The following is a 22,247-nucleotide window of genomic DNA, read 5'->3' on the forward strand; positions in this document are numbered from 1 at the left end:
TAACAATTCTGTTGGCATTGGGCTGCCAGCACCCATCTGTCTGCTACAGGCTACTGGTCATAGGTGGAGATGAGCTTATTTATCATTGTGGCATCCACTTTCAAGGAAGCTTGGAGTTACCACAGTGCAAGGATCCAGTGAGAATCACTGGAAAGAATGAGCCAGGCCGAGGAGGGCCGCGGTGGCAAAAGAAACCATGACTCCAGAAGGTCACAGAGCATGACCATTGCATACAAGATGATTTCAGCACATGTGGGAATGCGGTGACTTTTCTACAGCACTCCCATTCTTGTCCAGCATGTCAACCTAAGAGAAATTTGTCAGAAAGCCAGCACAGAGGAGTGTACTCACACCCCGAGGCTGTGAATTATGTAAACTAGCAAAGGGCAGCGGATCGATACTCATGCAGTTTGATCTGCCTGTTACCCTTCTTGCTGATGGTTTCCAGATGACGGGACCACTTTTGCTTTGTTGCACTGTTTAATGTCCATGTCGGGTTTTGCTTATTGCGTATTGTGGGGCTCAGGCTTGATTTATGAACAATTAAACACAGGTGTTGCCTTTTAAAGTATGCTTTCAGGGCTTAAAGGGAGTGGAATAGACGAAGAGCAAACAGCAGGCACTGCTGGGTAGTGCTGTACTATTCTGTGAAGGCTATGGACTCTGATGGCCACAGAAGGGAAGCTGTGGCAGCTCCCCAGGGGACAGCACCTGGTACAGGCAAGCGTACCATTGTGACTTGTATGAAGGCTTGCAGAGCATCAGGGTTCTGCTCAATTCATACACGCTTTGCTTCATCTCATTCCTTGCAATCCCCACAAAGTCATGTCACCCATCCCACCTCCTCTGTCTCTATTTCACCTCCTTTCCCAGTATTTCTGAACTTCTCCTTTGGGGAAATGCTGCCCCTTTGTTCTCAAACGGTCCATTCTTCCAAGGCATGCGTCTCTCTCAGGCTAAGATTCTGCTTAGAGAACAGTTTGTTGTTTGGTTGAAATCCGGCCTCGGGAAGGGCCACATTTCTGGACATGAAAGGTGACTCAGTACATGGTTTTGAGGATAATTCCAATGCGACTTCTGGAAACCCTTCTTTGGAGAATTAGTTTAGTTCCCTTGTACTGCTAGGGAAAGTCATGCTTACAGCTAGTATTTTAAACCCAGGCAATCTTCCAGTTGTCATTCAGTTTATTCCGATTTATGGTGAACCCATGTGTGCTCGAATATAACTCTTCTCCATAGTGATTTCAATAGCTGGGGTTTTGGAAAAAGATAGTCAGGCCTTCCGTCCTAGTTTGGAAACCCCACTGAAACCTGTTCAGCATCATAAAACAAGCAAACAGATAAACCAGTCGTGCAAGCAAACAAACCGATGGCAGTCCTGCCGATTCCAGCACTTGGTGACACCATGAGTGGCAGGGTGGAAATGTGCTCCTTAAGGCTTTGACCCTTCCTAAGTAGATCACCAGGCTCTTCTTCCAAGGTATTGGTGGGTAGATTTGGATCACCTACCCCAGGGAATCATATACATCATCTCAGCAACACACAAACCTATAGAGTTGGCTGCACTTGAAATCAATGGCAAGGAATTGCCATTTTTGCCTGGTGGGCAAAAATTCTACCATTGAACCACCCACCATAGCCCTCTACTCGATAAATCAGAAGTAAGCAAACCAGCTGGGCTGTAATGGAAAATAGCTCATCTACTTGAAAGAAACTGAGGACGAACAACCACACCTTTCTGTCTGCTTTTATTTGACTTTTATGGAAATCTTTTTTGGGTGTGGGAATTCAGTGTTTGCAACTGTTGAACTAACTGCCTTATCCTTTGAACCTTGTTGTACGTACAGCTGCTGTAGAAAAAGTTGAGGGCCCCAGAGAGGGACTTAATCACTCATGCAAATTATGTTTGCTGTCTATTTTACCCGAGCGTCTCAGCTTGAGATGTTTGCCGAGTGTGAGAGTGAACAGTGATAAGTCAACAAACCTCCTCCGAGTGTATTTATTTATAAATAGGAATTTGGTTGGTTGTCCTGGATCTGGACTTGTAGTTCTCTTTCCTTGTTTTCCTGCCGTCCACAGGGGATTGTGCTTTTAGTGAGTGATGTCACTGGATGGTGCGCTGGAAGCTGCCAAAGAGACTACATTTCAATTGATCCGCCATGTGTTGATTACGGAAATGTGATCGCCGTACTGCAAAAAGATCTTTCTTCATACAGTTGTGGTCATCGCTACCACCCTCTTCATCTTCTGAATCACCATCATCACCTCTACCACCAACCATCACCACCACCACCACCACATCATCATCATCATCACGGTGAGCTTCAGGCTCACGACCTTCACCACCACGACAGCACTCACATTATCACCCAGCTGCTCTGGGCCAGAAACTGCTGGGCGTTTGCTTTGTGTTACTTCAATAAGCCTCCTTTTTCATATAAGACAAGACCTTTTTACCTGCTAATCTCTGTCCTTAATCTGCTCTTCCTTGACCCCCTTTGGGCAACTCTGAGCCTTCTTCAGAGAGCGCCTCAGCTTTGACTTCCCCTCTGCAGTCCGCTGGTTCTGCCACTAAGATGTGCTCTTCTGGTCCCTCTTGCTTTGCTTCATCACTAAACTTCAAGCTCTGGGAGGGCAAGGGGCCATGTGACCTTTTGCTCAGCAGCATATTGCCACCACACAGCACACTACCTAGCACACAGGACGTGGGATTTGTTGACTGTGTATACTGCACAGCCAGGGAAACAGACCATGCCGTATAATTAGGAATCACACGGCCGGATTCCCCTCCAGTACGTTTCTAGCACTAGAGATTTATCCACTGTGTTTCCACCACCTTTCCTTCCCTCCCCCTTCTCAATCTTCTTGCTCTCCTTCCCTGTCAGCACAGCAGCAGAGTGCAGTGGTGAGAGTAGTGGCTTCAAAGTAGACTCTGGGTTTAAATCTACATAGTGGGTGCCAAGCACTAAGCACTCACTGCCTATGATTGGTCTCATCCCCACTTCCAATCTGTGGGTGGATAAGATGTGGTGTCCGAGGAGACGTGGTGCTGCATTAACTGAGTGAGCCGTGGTCATTCCCCGTCACTCACACACGTCAAGGAATCAATTTCTATTCACAGTGGCCCAATAGGACAGGAGAACTGCTTCCGTGAGTTTCTGAGGCTGCAAATCTTTACAGGAGCAGAACAACTCTTTTTTTCCCCCACAGGGCTGTTGGTGGTTTTGAACTGATAACTTGTTGTTAGCAGTTCAATGTGTAACTGACTGCGCCACCAAATCCATGGGGCTGGTAATTTAGAGCTGATACTGTTGGTACACAGAGATATAATACACATGGAAAATCAGATTAAATCTATTAAACTAATAGCATTTCAAGGCCATGAAAAACAAAGAGCTCGAGGCCTAATTATGCAGTGAATGGTGATAGAAGGGGAATTTGGATAAAAGGATTCTTCGCCTAACGAGAGGAACTTGGGAACAGTTTTAATGGCTTCAGGTAGATACAATGAATGAGCTCTTCCACACATTTCCCTTAGAACTGGGAGGGAGTGAAGGTAGTAAATGAGAAAAATAAAGCTAAGCCATGGAAAGTTCTAGCAGTCAAAAGCTCACTGCCATATTCTGGCTCATAGTGACTCTATAGAACATGGTAGAACTGCCCCTATAAATCTTTACAGAGTAGAAAGCCTCCTCTTTTCCCTGCAGAGTAGCTGGTGGTTTCGAACTGCTGACCTTGGAAAATGGCAGTCCAGTTCTAGAGGTAGGCAATGGAAATTAGTAATGGAATGTGATGGGACTCTATTGCCAACTGCAGATCATGACCCAAACACAGAGTGACAAAAGCATTTTGGTTAAAGCGATAGATTGAAAAGCATGGATTTTCTTCATAGTTGCTTCTCTCTCTCTTTGTATCTCTTGCATTAGCGTTTTAGATGATAGGTTGTGCTAATAAATACATTGAGTTTAAATACTTTGTGTGCATAATAATCCTTGAATCAAATGACAAATTAAAAAATAACAACATCTAAAAATAAGCTAGCTTAAAAACCATCTTAAATGTTTAATAGTCCTCATGATATGAAAAATCCTGGGTTTAAAGTGCCAACATCTGAAAAATCAATGAGAAAAATTTATATATTTATATATCCATATACATGTTACAAAATCAACATATCCTAGAAATTGGTGCTATAATTGCAGGTTTAATTTTACCAGTGGTTACATTTCTCATAGTTTCCTGTGTTGGAGTTTATAGCATGGGAATGAAAGACCACAGAATTAGCAAATTATCCTGTAGTTTTAAAAGTGTGGTCAAATTTGTTTCTGTTAGCATTAGGTTTTCCATTTGTATAAAAACTTACTACACAAAGGAGTTGGGGAAAGTGGATCAATCTTATGTTCTCTCGTGTAGAAGCCAGCGAAGATCCTGCCATCATTAAACTCACTATCCTTATTAAAAAGGCAAGAAAGTCATGGCTGATTTCTATCTTTAAATTGCCACATTAATGAAATTCCGCTCTCTCAGATCATTGAAGTTTTGGGAAAATGCAAAATGATTTTTTATGGACTTGCAATTTGCAAAGTATAACTCATTAAGATTATGTCTGTCATTCTATTTATGTACCACTCAAAACCCCCAACTGAATCTGATGCTGCTGCATCCATGTGACTCACGGTGACGCCATGGGCGGCAAGTGGAACAGCTATCTTGGGTTTGCTTGACTGAAATCTTTACAGAGGCTGATCTCCAGGTACTCAATGGTTAGCAATTGAAGGCAACACATTCATAAGGTGCCAATGTGGTGCATTGAGAAGCAGAAAAACTGGGTGCTTCTTCAACCATGAACATAAAAACTCTCTGAACCCAGTGTTCCTGGAGCATGTTCATACTACTTCCCATGGCTATGGATGACTGGTGCTGCCTTCTCTACTGAAGAGACCCTTCAGGGGGTGGACTGTCAGTGCTTGGACAGAACAGATCACTGCAGGTTTGTGTGTCTTCTCCCTGGTGTGTGGGCCAAGGAGAAGATGGAGAACAAAAGCTGTGGGGATGGATATCATCATCCGTCCAGGAGAGTTAGAGAAGCCTAACAGCTCTGGGAGGATGGGGGCCTGGGTTAGAAGTTTGCTTCCTTCAGTGACAAAGGAAGCAGACATCTCATTTCTTTCATTTATGAACAGGAGGACCCAGCCCCTGAAACAATGGGCTTGACCAATATAACTGGTTGGCCTGCTGTGGGACCACTGAACACAACTAGTTCTTTAAGAACAGGGGTAATTGGTTTGTTTAAACTTGGAAGCAATAAAGAAGAAGTTAATTTTTTTTCTTTTTGATTCTAAAAGTAATTACTATCGTTACTTCTAGTTACTGTTGTTCCCACTATTGTTGCTTCTGGGTGCCTTTGGGTTGATGCGAGATCTTGATCAGCCAAGGTGTGCAGAGTGGAACCGGTTCCAAGGATGGGACTTTGGGAAGCAGCTCCAAGTGTCTTTTATTTCCAGGGACCTCTTGCTGTGTTTCAGCCTCAGACCTCCAAGCTCGTATTGAAGGGACCAATTGTTTGTCACCCAGGGGTTCCAAAAGGGAAGGCACAGTGATTACAAACATGATGGAGAACACAGAAAATATAAAGAAGATGCAAATCCCTGGGAACCATTTAGAAATAGCCTGCTTACAGTTTTGGACCATCCCCTTGTTTTTCATAAATACATCAATAAACACCTAAAAGAAAATGGGAGCATAATGTCTACATGTTCACAACCTGATCTCCCTTGCTGTCCTAATATGTTTGGATCACTGAATTAATAATGTAATTTCATGATATTATTTATATGTAATAATATAAGGATATAGATATATTTATGTATTATATTAAACTCTGTATTATCTTAACTCTGTGTTTCTACCATTTAGATTGTTTATAACTTTTGGAATTACAGTAAAACCAATGAAAGTGGGAACACGTGTAAGGGAAACTCAAATATTTCCACTGAAACAAGCAATAGCAAAGGGATACTGCACCTGCTAGAGGTGGAAAGCCCGAGAGAGCTGAGAAAACAAGGCAGGCAGTCCCAGCTCTTGCAGTGTCCACTGCTCCATTACACAGTCGTGAACCTGCTATTAATAAAGCCTATGTACCCTTCTGAATATTTCCCTAGGAGATTTTTTTTCTACTATGATTATACTTTATACTCTAAATCTCTCTAAAAATATTTTAAGCCATTGACTACACACACACACACACACACACACACACGCAATTAAAAAGCTTCAAGAACTTCCTGTTGGGTAAGCCATAGGCCATTAACCACAAGGTCAGTGGTTCAAACTCACCAACCTCTCTGAAGGAGGAATGCGAGGCTGTCTGCTTCTGTAAGGATTTATAGCCTTGGAAATCCTATTGTGGGGGTGGGGGGTGAGCACTGTGAGTTGGAATCGGCTTGATGACAACTTGCCTTGATTTGTTTTTAGGGGGTCCCTTCTAGTCACCAATGAACTGTGACTAGACAGGGTAGGGGGCCCTCATTAAGAAAGCCTCCCCTTGCGGGGGGCCTACATAGAGATAGAGTGACACTAAGGAGTGAAGTCCAATTAGATAGAGCCTGTGTTCTGGACCCACTCTGACCGTAGGGGCAGAAAATCCACGGGCAATTTTCAAGGCTGATTCCCTGAGGGTTTCCCCTCTCATTGACACCACGGTGTTTACATTGGGACCATTCCTTTTTATCTCCTTGGTCCTTGCCCTTCACCCAGGTGGGAAAAATGATCTCAAAATGTGTTCCCTGTATTGTTTCTACAAAGGCTTTTACAAAGATAAACAAGGGCTTTTGCTAACTGCTAGCTGTTAAATCTTACCTCTGCCATTCTTGCTTGGAACCACTGACCAGTCTTTAAACTGATGAGGAAGGAAAGGGATTTTATTTCCGTCACCAGTAAACCGGCCGTGTGCTTTTGACCAAAGTGCTGGGGGAGAAATTGTCTCAGGTGGCTGCATCTCATGTAGCCACCCTGCTACAGCCATGCTGGAGCCCCGTGGGAAGCTGGAGTCATGGCAAGAGGGAGACGTGGAGCAGAAGGCATGGAAGCGCCACGTGAGGCTCAGCGTTGGCCTATAAGAACGCGCTGCTGGCCCACCGAGGCTGCTGATATCAGGTCTGTCCACAAGGCCAAGGGTTCTTGGATGGTGCAAATGACGAACACCTTGATGAGTGCACTTCTCTGCTAACCAAAAGGTCCAAGGTTCAAGTCCAGCAGAGGTACCTGCTAAGAAGGAAAGTCTGGTGAGCTACTTCTCAAAACAAAAAACTGCTGAAAACCCATGGAACCTAGCTCTCCACTGACACATTTGGGGACACCGGGAGTCATTGTCAACTCTTTGGCTTTGGTTTGATTTCCATTTTTTAAAAATATTTGAACTTGTATGTCATTAAAGACTAACTCTATTCAGTTTTACCTTTCCTACTTTTTTAGCTACTCATACCAATATGCAGATGTGATATGTGAAGGGCAAAGAATCTGGAGGTACATTCCGCCCCACCCCAAAATGAAGCAATTGTTTATTTATTTATTTTTGGGTTCACCCCGCTGTTGTTTTTTCTTTGTTTCAGCTGCTGTTGTTATTAGATGCCACCGAGTCAGTTCCGACTCATAGCCGCCAGCCTGTGTAGGAGAGAAGGAACCCACGCCAGGCCTTCTGCCGCCCTCACAGGTGTTCCTTTGCTTAGCCCACGGCCGCAGCCGTTGTGCCAGCCCACCTCACTGAAGGCCTTCCTCTTTTAAGCTGACCCCCTATGTCAGTGTGCGGTGAACCCACATTGTGGATTGGATGTCGGTTGGACTTGAGCACTGACTTGTACAGATGCGACATCCCTTCAGCCTATGCAGGTAACTTTGGTTTCCTCACAGGCTCACCATTTTGAACTATCTCTCCATTATCAAGATTGCTTTTCAAAAAGGAATCTGCTAGCTTTATTCCCCTCACACTTCAGCAGAAGTCAGGGATTGGTAGCTGGGGGCGGGGAAGGGCGGCAAGCCCCCATCGCCCCGAAGCTCTACTCTTCACTGGAGCCGCTTCCTGAGAGTCTACCTCCTCCATTATTTAGGCGCAAGGGCAGTTAGTGGGTGACAGTGGAATGCAGGAGTTGTTGCTGCGAGCCATGGAGCCAATTCCAACAGGGTGGGAACCCCAAGAGACCAAGTAGAAGCACCCTATAGGGTCTCCAAGTGATCATCTTTTTAAGAGAAGACCGCTGATCATTTCTGCAGAGCCACCGGGTGCATGGGTTTGAAACACCAACCTTCTGGTTAACAGTTGTTCACATAGCCATTGGCCCATCATTTTATGTTCTAAATCATGATAGTGACAACTATACATATTATTTTTGTACCTTACAGGGTGTGTGTGTGTGTGTGTGTTTACAGTATTTGAAGCCAAGAAAAGGGGTGATATGAATAAGCATTCAAATTGATCACTGGATACAAATGTTCTCTGCTCCAGGAGGTCCCGGAGCTGATTCCTTTTGAAGAAGTTCACTCACTGAGATTTGCATGAAGTCTCACTTGGGAACACATTAAATGTTGCTGTTTGCTTCCTCGATTTTCCATCCTGCTCTTGTTAAGATCCTATAGCCCGACCAGCCTGCATCCCTCACCGGCTAAAGGCCAGCGTCCCTGAACCATACAGAGTATGCAACACTGCTAGGTAATAGAATTGTCTCCGAGAGTGTTTCCCAAAGGGTTCACTCGAGTTGGTGGATGATGGGCAAATAAACGAGAGAGTTAATAAATCATAACTGATGGGGAAAACTTAATTATGAAACACCTTACAGCCTGCCATTCCAGGCTGCTTGAAAGGATCCTGGGAAGAGAAGCTGGGGAAGAGGGAGGAGCTGGAAGCTCAGCATGTGGCATTGTCGTCCATCAGGCCCACGAGGCTAGTGGGCACTGCTATGGGCTTCACAAGTGTGTTCTGTGCCCGGTGGGGAGCCAGACTGGAGTGTGCCCACTGGAGACGGGCTTTGGCCCTACTGGAACTAAGATGTGAGAATCCCAATGCGTTGGTCTTTCTGAGGGGCTTTAATATCATGGTCCAAGGAAATCAGATGTTCAGAAACTCATCTCCTTCTATGCCAGGCATTAGGTGGTTTTTCTCCCTCGCTATGAGAAAAAGAACGAGCTAACTGGCGACTCTGTCATCCGTGGAGCGGTGTGATCTAACTAGTTGATCTCCAGGCCTTTATTCCTAGCCCATTTCAGTCAGCAAGCTCTGCCGGAACCCGCTCAGCACCATAGCAGCACGCAGACTTCCACCGATAAATGGGCGGTGCATTGACTGGGAATTGAACTTGGGCCTCCTGCATGGTCCAGTAGTGTGAGAATTCTTCCACAGAACCACCACTGTCTCGTAGCGAAGTTCTCCGCCCACCGCCAACGGTTTGAAACTAGTCTGTGTGCCACAAAAGCACTGAAGTCAGCTTCTTCAGTTTCCTTTCCCTCCCTTTGTCACATGCGGACCAGTGCGGAGCTCTGATGGGTAAGGAATCTGGAGCGGTCTCAAGGCTGTGAGCCTGCTCTCTCTCTTTAAAGAAACAGTTGTTTTCCGTTTCCCGTGTGGAGCATGACACGCATAAGGGAAAGCATACGGTGCATAGCGGTGCAGCCCACAGCGTCAGGACAGCGACGCTATCCCAGTCGGCCCCTATGTCTCTGGCCCTTCCTACTTCTCCTCCCCCACCCCCTCCCCACTCGGGCTTCACATCACAGCCTTCAAAGCCTTTTGCTTTGTGTGAAAACCACTTTTCTTGCTTTTACTCCTTTGTAACAACGATGTTGTGGAATAGTTATTTCTGTGAGTGGACTAGTTTGGGGGAGTGTAACGGCTTCCATTTCGCCATGTCCTGAGGTGTTTGACAGACACATCGTTGTCTCCCAGGATCGTCAGCTTCCACTGTGTGTGTACCAGTTTGTTTCCTCTACCTGTGGAGGTTCTGTTTCCACTCTTTCGTGATACACTGGGGTTCATTGATCTGGTGGCATTTTGTCCTGTTTCTTTTTGGAGTGGAAACCAAGCAGAGAGCTTGCTGGGTCACATGGGATTTCTATTCTCATTTGTTTAGGGACGTGCCATACTGGTTCCCACAGTGGATGTTAAGTTCTGCCATCCTGTCAGCGGTGGACAAGAGTTCTAATCTCTCCACCTCCTCTCCAATACTGGTTATTTTGTGTGCTTTTGAATCTTGCTAAAATGTCGTTGAAAGGTGGGACCTCATTGTTTTAATTGTAATTCTCTTAAGGCTAGAGGTCACGAGCATTTCTCAGGGTACTTATTTGGGAGACTCTAAAGTCAATTCTTGTTATGAATTCAGCCAAGTTCCACCCAGCATGATTGAAGGATGGGAGGTCACTCCTTCCAGAAGCCCACATCCTGCCTTCCAAATGCTCACGAGTACTAGAACCTCTGCCCAGACACAACTGTTTGCAGAACCCCCAGAAAGAAGACCGATCAAGTGTTCTCTGGTGACCCTGATGTAAAACCATGGGACTTTACTCCAGGACACAGCCTGTACCTCCTCGGGGAGAGAGGTGCTCACAAAATGGGAATTCCTTTTCAAATCTGTACATGAGCAGAACCTGCCTGGGCTCAACGCTGGCACATGTGTACATGGGAAGAACCTGGCACCGTCGGGGTGTCGTCGGAAGGAAGCCGGCTGAACGTGTTTGGTGTTTACTGCAGGCGTGTTGTTAAGGATGTGGTCGATGACATCCACGGGGCTTCCTTTGTGAAGATCTGTGGAAGGCATTCTTCTCTTCCCTCAGGATGAAGTCTGACCACAGTTCTCCTGGGCAACTGGGCCGTTTACAGCTTGTAGGTACTGTGGAGCGATGGCTGTCTCCAGGCCTGCCTAGAAGGCAGTGCTCAGCTGCCCATTGGGATCATCTTGGGAAGCTTTGGAAACGCATACGTCCTGGCCTCCCCACAGACTGGTTGCGTCAGAGCCTGTAGGAGGGCCGTGGTGATGTCTAATGTTTTGGGGAATTCCAGTGCACACCAGGGTGAGAACCACTGCTCCGGGGCCTCACAGCACTGGTGTGGGCCCTTTCTTTCAGTCTAATGACACATCTTGTTGATCCTTTATATGTTTTTGTTAGCCTGGCAAACTTTTCTTGCAGGTAAACAGATGTGTATATTTGGATACATACACACTTTGATTTATGATGATTAAATAAGTTAGGAACAGATTCTCTTTAAGAATAGAGCTTACAGCTTTCCCTCAGGACACGTTCTGGTCTAGCTGCCTGTGAGAAAATGCGCAGGGGGCCGGGAGAGCCACCAAGGCAGATGTCAGTGTGGCCATTGTCAGGGAGAGAGCGCCGGATCGAAGGGTGAGCGATGATGGCTCAGCTTGCAGAGGTTCTAGGCAAGTTTGACGGCGAGGAGCTCGTAAACCAAAGATTTCCAAAAGAGCAGTCTGGAGGTGCCCAGGGACAGGCCAGCCTGCCAGCCTCAGTCCCCAGCTGGGAGAAGCCCAAGGGAAGGATGCTCTCAGGACTAATGTGATGGATTTCAAGCACTGCAATGATGCAGCTGGAGGTCTGAGAGGGACATTGCCATCACGACCACAGTAAAACTAAACCCAGTTGCTGGCAAGCAGTCTCCAACTCCTGGCAATTCCATGTGCGTCAGAATAGACCTGCGTTCTGTGAACCACACTCAGCTGTCACCGTGCATCACCTAAATAACATCCCTACCCGGATTCTGCCCCTCATGTGTGCTTAGAAACAGAAAAGGGCTGGGGTGGGGTGGGTGTGAGGATGTGTGAATGAAGGAAGCGGCCTCTCAGGGCCTGGGCAGGTGGCGGCAGGAGACAAAGTGGACACTCAGTAGAGCCTGCTCCCTGATGCGGCAACCGAGCTCAGAGCAGTAGGCAAGGTGGAGGAAGGACCGACCACCCGTGGAACGTGATACGTTTCTCGTGAAGTATTTGGACAACCAGGGAGAGGACTATGCTGGTCACATTTTCTCAGAGCTAGTCAGCTTACACATAAGAAATAGGGCCATACTTGAACCTGAGGCAGCTTCTCCCCCATACCCATTAGTCCAGCCAGGCACATGTTGAGTTTTAACATTAAGAAACATACAGCATTTCTTTTATTCCCAACATTTTATTATGCCTTAGGTGAAATTTTACATAACAAATTGATTCCCTCTTCAACAGTTCCTACGGAGCTGGTTCTGTGACATTGGTTGCTGCCCCTTGGCAGTGTGCCAGCATGCTCCGCATCCCCACCTTGCCTCCTGCCCTCCACTTCCCAGGCCCTCCTTACTTTCTGGTCTGGGCATATGGTGCCTATTGGGTCCTGTGCAGTAGATTGTTCTAAGGAGCACATTCCTCATGGGTACTAGTGTTTAGTTCATAGGCCAATGTATTATTTGACTGATAGGTGACCTTTGGGAGTAGAATCAGTTACAGGTTGGCAAAAATATCTTAGGGCCATAGTCTCAGAAATCCTTCTAGTCTCCAGCATACCATTAAGTGTTTTATTATTACTATTTTTTTTAGTGAGCTTGAGTTTCCCCCATCCTCTCTCGCTTTCTCAGCATGTCCCTGGTCAATGCAAGGGGCAGTGGCAGCCCGCCCGTTCCCCTCTAGTGCTTCTGGTCTCAGGCTGGTGGAGGGTGTGTCATGTTGGCCATGCGTCCTATGGAATCCTTTCTTCCACGAGTCTTCAGTTTCCTTTCTTCTCCTTTGACCCAGATGGGAAGAGATCAATCGTCGCATCTCAGAAGAGTGTTCACAAACTTTGAGGACCCGCGATGCTCTTCACCAGACTGGGATGGACAATGTCTCTACGGACTCAGTTGACCTTGGTGTCTCCTGAGAGACACCAAGGCAGCCTTCCATCCCGGTGCCTCAGTCTCCCTGTGTTTCTTTGGCATGGTGACTTTCTCTCCCAGACTCTTGTTTCCTCACACGGGGAGGCTTCCTTTGACGGATACCTTGCTCCTTCCCTCTGAATAATAAATCGGAATTTCAGAGTGAAATGCTTACTCTGCAAACCAAATTCACCACCAGTCACCGAGTGGATTCCAACTCACAGCAACTGTGGTAATTATTTCTTCTGTAAGAATTAATACCCGGGGGGGGTGTAAAAAAAGAATTAATACCCAAAAATAGTCCCAAGGAGTTCGAGATAGGTGTCCCAGATGTCCAACTGGGACAAGATGCTAGTCTGCTCCATTCCCACCCCTTACTCTTCCCTTGAGTGTATTGCTTCATATTTCTGGGTCCATCGAATCACTGCAGTGTCCCATAGAAACTCACAAGAATTTGAGGAAATGTCTTATGTGGTGCTGGGTACTGTTCAGTCCAAAATCTGAAGGACAGGCAGGGGTAAGTCAGATGCTAAGTCCAGAGGACTTGCTCTATTCTTGTTTTTTGCTGGTGATGAGATCCTACCCACTGCTTCTCAGAGGGCTCATTTTATACACAGCAGGATGACATTGTAGGGACTCCTGCTTACAATTATTCATGGACAAATCCTATCAGTACTTTCCTTCCCTTTCTTACCAGATCCACACAGGCAAAGGCCATGTTATGGACTTCTATTGAGTATCAATCGTGCAATCACATCGATCTCTTCTCTACCCCGGGACTGAATCTTATTCATGAACATCGAACCCGGGGCCTCTGGCAGCATGTTTCCTGTAGGCATGGGCCTCCTAATAATCTCAACCAGGCTTTCTCCATGCCTCTCCAGAAGCAGCTTTTCTCCTCTCGGTTGTAACATACGCTTCCTCACACCCATTACACAGAACAGTAACCAAGAGACCAACAATTAAACAGAGTGTGGCCTGGATCACACCCTCTACCAAGGTCAGATTGGAGTCTCATCCTGTTTCTGTTCATTATAAGATAATGCCCTCCAGAAGGCGGCTCTAGCCACAGGCATATGAAATCCAGAATTATAATATATCCCATGAAGCATTATGGCCGGAAGGGCTTTATTAAATGATTATAATGTAGCAAACCTTTATCACAGAGTAGCAATGTCTCCGAGGGCTTCCAGGGCTGTGCTCTTGGAAGCAGGCTGCCACGGCCTCCTCCTGCGGAGTGGCTGGTGGACTCCAACTGCTCACCTTTGGATCAGCAGCCAAGCACACTCCAGCTCCCAAGCCCAAGGCAACCTGGAGGGCAACTATGAGATCTTAGTATTTTACGATGCGCATGGGCACGTCTCATAGCTGGACGAATAAATAACATCATGATAAGTGGAGAAGAGATTGAAGTTGTCAAGGATTTAATTTTGCTTGGATCCACAATCACTCGATAATTGTATTCCAGCTTGACTCTCCCTGCTTGCCTCAAAGACCACCATACACCCATGAGCTGTGCTGTCACACCAGGCCTACGGAAGAATGACGCCCACTCTCTTATCTTCCTCCTCTGGAGGGAGGAGGAACATGCCCTTCCATTTCTGAATGGCACTTGAAACACCAGTGACTGAGCTTCCAGCATCACAACAACACACATGTCACCACAGTGTGACACACTGACAGACACGTGGTGCTGATAGGTCACAGTGGCCTGGAAGCCAGGATGTCCACTGCCCAAGGGCCAGAGCCCAGTGCCTGTCGGAGGCTTTGTTCCAACATAGAGGACAGTTTGAGGATCGCAGGTCCATCTGCCTGAGAAGGAGTGCGGAGATGGCATGAGCAATTTTCACGTTACCCCCGCCCCCCTTTTGTTTTTCCAGGCCAAACGCTGTTTTCCAAACTTATTCACATCAGCCTCTTTCCTCCCCACAATTTTTCAACCTTCATGTTTGTTACTTTGTTATTCTTTCAGACCCTAGGGATGACTTAAAATTCGTTCACACTCAAGTTCTCAACAAGAGGAAGTCTCACGTTTGAGCAGGAGTCATGCTTTTGATTCCGCGTCTACTTTGTCCCGGGGGGCTGGAGTCGGAGAGCTGGGCTCTGAGCTGTCAGTGACGTCGAGCTGGTGAAGCATATCCGGGTACAGCACTCGGCGGTCTTGAAGAGCCCTGGCACTTCCTGCCGGCCGCGTCACTCCCAGCCTTCTAAGATGACTCGACCAGCACACATCTCACTGTGTCACTGCCTTTCAGATTTCCTGCAGACCCTGCAGGCATCCATCCTTGCATCCTTTGAGCAGACGACATAAGCCATTGCTGATGCTCAAATAAGCCCCCTCCTCTCTTTTAAAATCATTTTATTGGGGGCTCTTACTGCTCTTATAGCAATCCATACAAGCACATTTGGACATATGTTGCCATCATCCTTTTCAAAACATTTTCTTTCTACTTGAGCCCTTGGTGTCAACTCTTCATTTTTGCCCCACCCCATTTCTTGATCTTCATGATGAGCCAGAGTGTGAGAATGTAGAGTGAGGTTTGTGCTACTGAAAACCAGGCAATCTCTTCTTCCACCTGCAATAAGCTTACTTGCATTTCCCTCCGGCTCCTTTCTTGCTTCATTAACAGTCCTGGGAGGTCTAGACTCATCCGAAAACTCCTTGAGTCAAGGAAATGGTTAAGGGCCAGACTACTGACCCAAAGCTTGGAAGTTTCAACCCACCCCAAAGTGCCATAGAAGTAAGGCCTGATTATCTACTCCTGAGAGGTCACAGAGTTGGAACATCCTCTGGAGCAATCCTACCCAACGTACACGAGGGTTCTCGTGACTTGGAGTCATTGGATGGCGACTGAGAACAATAGCTCCCCTTCCGTGATCTTGGTTTTCCTTCTCCTCCACTGTCCCCAGGGAGCTCAGGCTTTCTTCTCCCTGTCATTATGTGCAGACCCTACAGATCAAACTTGGGACTCACAATGTAGGGAGCGTAGGGACTTTTTGAGGGCAGGACAGAGTCTTCCTCACCTCAGTGTCTCTGAGCACATGGCCTGGCAGGTAGTACGTATTCATTAGGAACTCAATGGATAGGAGGATAAAATTAGCAGTATGAAGAGTAATATTATAGATTTCTAAACTTATAGGACCATCTAATCCACTGTCATCAAGCCAATTCTGAGTCATAATGACCAGATAGGGCAGAGTAGAAGTCTGGTGCAGAGTAGGCTTTCTCAGGTTGCAAGCCTCTATGGGAGCAGCCTGTCTCATCTTTTTCCTAAGGAACAAAACGGGTGGTTTTGAACCATCCAACCTGTAGTTAGGAGCCCAACTGCGAACCCACTAAACCATCAAGAATCCTAAGGGGCAATCTAGCCCTGGGAACAGGACCGTCAGATTGGTGAGGCCAATAGGCACTTGCAAGCAACAACAACAAACCTTTCTAACTATGGATGAAGTATTCACTGCATCTGAAAAGGGGTTGGGAAGAGAAATCACATTTACTAAGCACATGCCAGAAGGGACCTGGTGGGGCAGTGATGAAGCACCAGTGGCTAACCCCACGGTCGGCAGTTTGAACCCTCCTGCTACTCTGCAAACCCTGACCAAACCCACCACCATTGAGTAAATTCGGACTCACAAGGACACTACGGGACAGAGTAGAATTACTCTGTGGAGGATTCTGAAGCTGTCAGCCTTTACAGGGATGGACTGCTTCATAATTTCCCAAAGAGCAGCTGATGGCTTCACAGTGTTGACCTTTGGGTCAGCAGTCTACTGCTTCATTCACTGTGTCACCAGTCCTCTTTCCCACAAAGTTAGCAGCCGTGGAAACCCTATGGGTCAGTTCTGCCCTGTCTTCTAGGGTCGATCTGAGTCTTCATAGACGAGATCGCAATGAGGATTTGACATTTCAGCCAAGAATTACCAAAGGCTTTACATATACTAAAACTAAAGACATATTGTGCCTATAATAGACATTGGTTGATGTTTTTTGAATATACAGTTTGCATATTATGGTAACATTTTGATTAGGAAATAATAAAATGTCCCCAAGATGAGAGACACTCCAAAGACAGCCACACCCCAGTTTATTTATCAGCCTTGCCATAGGAAAAGACCCCGAGCAGAACCGACAGAAGTTGTGGTGAGGAGTGATTTCATACAGACAACATCGAGTTAAAGAGCAATTAAATTAATGATTGATTTATCCTACAACACAGCTCTAGTCTGACCTGTGAAGTCTCTGTTTCTGGAGACTGACATCATACCGATTGGCGACCATTCTTCACAGCCCCGGGCAAGTGGTTCTTACAAAACGTTTCCTTGCAAAAACTAAGCAGTATGGACCCAGGAGTGTGAGTTTGAGGAGAAGCATGGCTGTCCCTGCTGTCCTTGCTGTTGGCGCTATCAAGCCAGTTCCGACCCACAGCGACCCCGTCTGACAGAGCCGCACTCTCGCAGGGTTTCATTGATGGCCATCTTTTCAGGAGTAGGTAAGGAGGACTTTTGTCCCTATGGTGGCTGGGTAGATTGGCTTAGTGGGTCACTCGGGCTGCTGACCTTGAAGATCTGCTGCTCTTCTGGAGAGAGATGAGACATTCTAGTCCTGCACAGATTTATAGCCTTGGAAACCCACAGGGGCAGTTCTACTTGGGCTGCTGTGAGTCGTCGCAGACTGGATGACGGTTGATCGGTAGAACGAGACTGGTGGTGTAACACCCCCCACCCCCCACTCCGCCCTCCAAAGCCAACTCACTGCCATCGAGTCAGTGCTGACTCCCAGCAGCTCTGCAGGAAAGGGCAGAACTGCTGACCTTTGTGCTTAGCAGCCCAACTCAATGCCCACTGCATCACCAGGGCCGCCAACCACAAGGTCAGCAGCTCACACACAGGAGAAAGAAGACACTTTCTGTGTCCTCAGAGATTTACCGCCTCAGAACCCAAAGGGACAGTTTGTGATGAGTCGAATTCTACTCAACGGCAGTGAGTTTTTGTTTTGTTAGCAGTAGAGAATTTTACTGTTGCACTACCAGGACTCCTTCTACATGTACTATGCCATTTTAATCTTCCTGTAATCTTTCAACAGCGATAGAGTATTATTGTACAGAAGAGTGAAGTCTTGAGCTAGAGGGGTAGGTGGGTGGTTAGGATGGTGAAAAGCTTATCTCAGTTCTCATGCTCTTACGATGATACTACACTAGAATCTGCCACCCACCTCCCCCACAGATAATACGCTTCCTCCTCTGCCATGCGAACAGCGAAGGAGAGGCACTGAGTTACTTTGTTAAATTACTTTAAATCTATAACAAAGAACTTTTCTTGGTCAAAATGATTGGATCCGAATAAAAAGACTTAAAGTCAAATTGCATTTCATTAGGGTCCCTGGTGTATGTGTGTGCAAACAGTTCATGCTAGCTAAGAGATTGGTGATTTGAGGCCACTCAGTGCAACCGTAAAACTCTCTACTGCTAACCGAAAACAAGCAAGCAAACAAACAAACAAACCCCCCACTGCCGTTGAGTGGAATTTGACTCATAGTAGAACAGAGTAGAACTGTCCCTTTGGGTTTCTGAGGCTGTAAATCTCTATGGCACAGAAAGCCTCTTCTCTCTCCAGGAGAGGAGTCTGCTGATGTATTTCCCCACACATCACCCATGGACGTTCCATGGGACGCGGCTCTACTCTGCCTCCCACGAGGTCACCGTCATCCAAGTCCACTGGACAGCAATTTCCTCCCTCATCTCATTGACAAAGTGGTTTCGAGGCAAAATCTACTGTTTTTGTTAATACTTTGATTACTGAGATTCTTGAGCAATTTTGTTCATTTCACTTCTAATATAGACTTCGAGGGTAAAGGTCTAAATTAGCAGGCACTTCAGGAATCCAATTACTCCTCAGAAATAGTTGATTTTGTCTAGAATCTAGCTCCTAACCTCTTTCTCCTGCTGCATTGAAACAACCAAAAAGTGATGGACTCCGTGCTTTCAGTCCAGGAACCCAACAGCAAAAGAAGGCTATGCTTTGATCCCCACAGTCTCACTCGCGGGCGTGGAGCAGAACTCCAAGGCTGCAGAACTCGCACTGGGGAAAGCTGGGCTCCCAGAGGGTCAGCAGGGGTGTGATGCGGAGTTGCTTTCAATGCACAACCGAAACATTCTCCTAATATTGTGGTGCAACTCATTTGGCTTCCCAGCCAATTTTAGGTGCTTGACAATCAAGCCATCGGCATGAGCATCATCAAAGGGCACCCCAACTTTCCCTCCCCACAGGTGCTCCATCTGGAGCTCCAGCGCACACTCAGCGCCCCGTGAGTCTGACACGTGGGAAGCCGAGACCACCTTCCCAAACGTGAGCTCCATCCAAGAAGGTGTCCCTTCTCTTTTCAGCTCAGCTGATTAAAAAGTTTTATTATAGCCCCGTGACATCAAACCAAACCCAAACCAAAACCCTTTCCTGTTCATCCAGCGCAAAGAATTATCGGTCTTTGGTGTTGAGTGAGGTCGTGGGGCACGGTTTAGCACATTGGCGGAGTGAGGGATGTGAACAGGTAGAAAAGGTTAGACAGAAAATTGGGTGGCAGTTATTTCCCAGCCTGCTTTACTGCAGCCAGGCTTCCCAGAGCAGCCATGCCTGGAGGAGACATTCGGTCCTCTTTCTTTAAGGAGCGAGCCCAACGTCGGCAGAAACCCCTCCGCTCCCTTCTGTGTGACTCGGTTTATAGGAAGAAATTTTGAGAATGGTGAGGATAACGAATGTACAAATGTGCTTTACACAATGGATGGATGGATGGATTGTGATAAGAGTCCTATGAGCCCCCAATAAAATGATTTTTTAAAAAAGAAGGAAGCTATTTGGGTGACTGACTACATGAAAGACAATGGTAAGAACCTACAAAGTTACCTAACTTTAGAAGAAAATGATAGTCTTTGTGGACAGGACACCCCGATCCCCCACCCACTGGCATTGGGTCAGGCATATGGGCCAATATCGGACTAATGGGTTGGGACTGGACTGGGTTGGGATGCTTTCTCAATATCCGACTGCTCTTGGATATAAATCTCTTTCTTATACACATGTGAACTTCTATGGATTTGTTTCTCTAGTCTATCCGGCCTAACACAGAACTGTTAAAAAAAAAAAGCTCCAACCAAACTCACTGCCATCTAGTTGATTCTGGCCCATAGTTACCCTTCAATGAAGGTAAGAGCTATTCTGTGAGTTCCTGAGACTGTAACTTTTATGGATTAGAAAGACTCATCTTTCTCCCCAAGGCGACTGGGGGATTCGAACTACCGACCTTGCAGTGTTTAACCCACGACATCACCAGGGCTCTGTCTGTGTCCTGAGGACACAGTGTTATTAAGTGGTCAGGTATTAACTGGAAGGTCAGTCGTTCAAATCCACTAGCTCAGTGGTTCTCAACCTTCTTCATGCCGCCACCCTTTCATACAGTTCCTCATCTTGTGGTGACACCCCAACCATAAAATTATTTTTGTTGCTACTTCATAATTGTAATTTTGCTAGTGTTATGAATTGGGCGACCCTACGAAAGAGTGAGAACCGCTGCATTAGCTGGTCTTTGGGGAAAAGATGCGGCAGCCTTCTGTAAAGATCAGAAGCCTGAGGCAGTTCTGCTCCATTCTACAGGGTTGCCATGAGTCAGAATCAACTCAATGGCAATGGGGTAAGCTTTGGGTACATGGTACAGCCCTACAAAATATTAATAATAAAAAAATTCACCCCTTCAGTGGAGAAGTCATTTTAACAGCTTGTTGAAACTAAAGTCTTACAGCTGTGCTTGGTAAGCTTTTTAAATATTTTTTTCTCATGCAAATAAAACCAACAAAAACATACAGCCATGCACCCCACCTCAGAGCTGTCTGAGAATATGCGATTTCTCGGTGCGCTGCTGGATTTATGGTCTCTCTGGTAAGGACTCGGCTCCTAGAGGGTAAACAGAGGAAATCGTTTCAAAGGGGCATCACTTCTGCTTAAAGCAAAGACTTTCCTCTCACCAGGACCCTACCCATGCATGGTGCCAACCTCCCCCATCCTCTCTTCTTCTCTCTCTGCTGCAGGGGTGTAACATGCACCCCGTCAATCTGGTGGAGGGAATGGGTATGTTCTGGTGGGGCAAGAGCCTCCGTGGTGCCTTCTTCATGGTGAGCACACGTGAGAGGCTGCCTATTCAGGAACCCAGTTGTCTGTGTTGTGTCAGCCATGGGTCCAGCCAGCAGTGCACCACGTAAACACCGGAGCAGACACCTGCCCACGGAGGGACCATGGTGGCACTGCCATCCAGTGCCTTCCAACTCACAGCGACCCACACAGGGTTTCTGAGGCTATGGGACTGATGGACTCATCTTTCCCCCATCGAGCCGCTGGGGGGCTCACACCACTGACTCTGTGTCAACAGCCCACAGCTCCACTAGAGTTTCTTGAAAATATTACTTTTATTTCCAGTTAAAAAAATTCTCTGCATGCCCCAGTTCTGGTGAGCCTTTCTCGGAGGAGGAGATGGAGGGCAGCTCTGGTGTGCCCTCCTGACATCTGATTGGGTGTCTGTGTGTGAGCACCTGTGTGTGAGTGTGTCCTTATGTCTCTGTGTGCGCCCGTGTGAGTGTGTGTTTCTACATGTGTATGCGTAAGTGTGTGTGTAGGTGAGATGGGCACACTAAAGCCAAATCAGTTGCCGGCATGACAAACTCTGAACTCCCCTCCACTCTCTCCTCAAAAGAACTCCAAGACACCAGCGGGCTTAGTCTTGAATTAGGAAAAAAAAAAAAAGAATTGAATGGGGCACCTTTAGTCCAACTCCTCTTTCCAAATCTCAGGATGCACACCTCCACATGTTCGTACATACCAGTTGTACACACACATGGAATGGTGGTGAGCTGTTGTTAGGGTGTGTCACTGCTCTGTGCCCAACTTCGGAGGATAGACTGTGTGTGCCTTCCATGAATGGCTCCCTCCCACTCTCCGCCGCTGCTGCTTTCCTATAGCTGACCACACTCCCCAGCTAGGAAACCGCTCATCCCCACCGCCCCTTCCATCACCACCATCACCATCATCATCATCACCATCACCACCATCATCATCATCACTGTCACCATCATCATCATCATCATCACCATCACCATCATCACCAACACCATCACCATCATCACCATCACCATCACCATCACCATCATCATCATCATCATCACAGGTGGTGGTGCTGTTAGGTGCTGTGGAGCTGGATCTGATTCATAGAGACCCCCAGGGACAAAAGAACCAAATCGCCTCCCAGTCCTGTACCATCCTCACGATTGGTGCCCCGTCTGAGCCCACTGTTGGAGTCATCGTGCCAGACCACCACCTCACTGAAGGCCTT

This window comes from Tenrec ecaudatus, chromosome 11, assembly GCF_050624435.1.
Source record: "Tenrec ecaudatus isolate mTenEca1 chromosome 11, mTenEca1.hap1, whole genome shotgun sequence".
NCBI classification, from domain to species: Eukaryota; Metazoa; Chordata; class Mammalia; order Afrosoricida; family Tenrecidae; genus Tenrec; species Tenrec ecaudatus.